At 51.9% G+C, this 2,735-nt stretch overlaps 1 pseudogene; it reads left to right on the top strand.

Moving 5' to 3' along the window:
* Positions 1-275: 275 nt before the first annotated feature.
* On the top strand, positions 276-730 carry LOC120222086 (annotated as a pseudogene).
* The last annotated feature ends 2,005 nt before the right edge of the window (positions 731-2,735 follow it).

The following is a 2,735-nucleotide window of genomic DNA, read 5'->3' as shown; positions in this document are numbered from 1 at the left end:
TTGGGCCGACTCCAGGGGAGGACCCGGGAAAGCAGGGCTCTCTCTGACCTTCATTAAAATTTGTACAAATATTCCAAACATGTTTCCACCTAAGGTCTCCAGAGGTCCCTTTAATTATTAGCAAACATATTTTGAACAGCCACCACACTCCAGGTTTTGTGCTGGGCGCTGAGATGCAGCACTGAATAAGAAAGAAATAGACTTTGGTTCTAGCCCTACAGCATACCTGCTGTTGACCTCTCCCCACTCTCCCCCACTGCCCAGCATCTAGAGCCATGGCCAACCTGGAGGCACGTCCATTGCCAGCAAGCCAGAGGGCCCACAGCATGGCCTGGTGGGTTAGGTCATCAAGCATGTTGAGCCGAAGGGATTCCACCTGAGGCCATGAAGTTCCTTAGAGGGACCTGAAGTGGCCCTACATTAGCCTAAAAGACCATCCACTCTTCCTGGGGCTAGAGACATGAACTTAAGGCCCATTGTGGCTATGGTCTGGGAAGGGCTGAATGTGGTAAGACAGGGTCTGTGATGCCTGGGGAGAGCGACCCCGCGGGATCTAAGCTGGGCACCCTTCAAGGAGACTTCTGTATTTGTGTTGAAAGAACGTCATTCATAGCAGTGACTCAGTAAAAAGTGCTGACAAAGAAATCAGCCTACATTTTTAAGCCCAAAGAATGGGTGACTACAAGTCTTGTGCTTTTGACCAAAACTATCAAAGCAGCAGTTCCCTGTGGTACCACCTGATGCGTCCCTTGGAAAAGCTCTCTGTTCCATGGATGTAAGATTGAAGCAGTAGAATCAATCTTTCTTTTCTAATATTGATTTGACAATATGGTCTTTGGAAACTGGGAAGGAGAAAGAAAAGGAAGGAAGGAAGGGAGGGAGGGAGGGAGGGAGGGAGGGAGGAAGGAAGGAAGGAAGGGAGGGAGGGAGGGAGGAAGGATCCAGCTAGGAAGGAAAGGAGGGAGCAATGTATTCTTTTATGCTCAGAAGGGCGGTGCAGGCCCCAGCACGGGTGCAGTCACTCACCGTGGCATGGGGCAGCGGCCAGCCTGCACTTCCTCTAGCTTCTGCCATGCTACCCATTAGCTTCTTCTCCTCCTGGCCCGGGTGAATGTTTAGCTCCATGATCAAGGGCCTTCACTTGTCTGGTAGGCCACTGGCCTACCCCAAGGAGGGGCTTGCAGGCAGCGAGACCTTTGAGATTCTGTCTTCACATCTTCCTGCTTGGACTTTCTCCTTCCATGACTTCAGGCCCCTGCATCAGACACAAAGATGGCCGCCGCAGATGGACCCGCTTCTCACAACCGTGGAGGTCAGGCCCGTGTAACGAACTCTTAGTGGTCCTGTCTGGCTGGCTGAGTCGTCATCAATGCCCTGCCTGTCCAGAGCCATCTTGTGCTATCCTCCCTTGTGCTCGCTGTGTTTGTTTCTTTGTGTTCTTGAACATGTGACACTCCCTCCTCCCCCTGAGCCTCTATGTGCACTAGTTCTTCTTCCTGGATGCCACGCTTCACACATTCTACTTGGCCAACCTCTGTGCTTCCTGTGGACCGCAGTTTTTTATGTTTTCACATGGCACTAAATAGTTCTTTTTGTGGATCTTCCTCAAAAGGGGTGTGTGTGTGTGTGTGTGTGTGTGTGTGTGTGTGCGCAGTGTAATTATTTGTATTAGGTAGTTCTCCCCAGCAGACTATAATCTTCATGTAGGCAGGGGCCACATCTGATCCATTCACCTCATACAGTTCTGCTCAGCAGAGGGGTTGACACATGTAACAGTAGTTCTTTAGTGGTGAATTATGTAGTAGCAATAGAAAGCAAGGGAGGAAAATGAGGAAGGAAGGAAGGAAGGAAGGAAGGAAGGATGGAAGGAAGGAAGGGAGGAGGGAGGGAGGGAGGAAAGAAGAGAAAGGAAGAAGGAAGGATAGAGAAAGAGAAAGGAAAAGGAAGAAAAGGGGTCCTGTCTGCCATCCAAAGTCCAGCAAGGTCGCCACTTTCCAGGAAAACCTTCCGAGACATGCTGAGTTAGAGCACTCTCTGTGGTCCCCACTGTCACACCCCTTCTCACATTGGACTCTGAGTGTCTCCTGCTTCCCCCCTGCACCCCTCAAGTGGGCAGACTGTAAGCTGTCTGGGTGGGGACCAGGCAGGAGCAGCGTAGTGAATATGGGGCAGGGGGAGTGAACTTGCAATGAATGTCCGAGATCCTTAGCTCTGCATGCCAGGTCTTTTGCCACAATGCCTGCTTACCATTTGGGCGCCTCTCTTCCTCTCCCCAAATTCCCCAGTGTTACGTGCACAAGCTACACTCCCTCCCACCTCCAAGCCTCTACAGGTGCAGTGCCTTCCACCATGGCTGTCCCGCCCCCTTCAGGAAGTCCAGATGCCCTTCCAGTCCAGTGGACAGGGCCTGAGGACAGGAACCGGGGCAGTGAAGTCTCACTCAGGCTGCGGGGCTGACTGGTTGTTTCCAAGGGCTTTCAGTCTCCCAAAGGCTCCCTCAGTGATTCAGAGGATTGCCAGGAATAATAAAGGTTGCCGGGCCAAAGAAAAAGAAGGAAGGCTCAGGTCAATAAAGTGGATATTGTCTCCCTGGGTTATGGGGAACACCACTCCCTCTCCTGCGAACATTCGCCCAGCTCCACCTCTGCTGGCTGTCCTAAAGCCCACCCTTCCGTCTACCCTCTCTCAACTCGGTGCCTTTCCCCTAAAACAGGTCCTGAAGCTCACTTGGGATC

Source organism: Hyaena hyaena, unplaced genomic scaffold (assembly GCF_003009895.1).
Source record: "Hyaena hyaena isolate Hyena2069 unplaced genomic scaffold, ASM300989v1 scaffold_831, whole genome shotgun sequence".
NCBI classification, from domain to species: Eukaryota; Metazoa; Chordata; class Mammalia; order Carnivora; family Hyaenidae; genus Hyaena; species Hyaena hyaena.
This window is presented reverse-complemented; position numbering and strand designations above follow the sequence as displayed.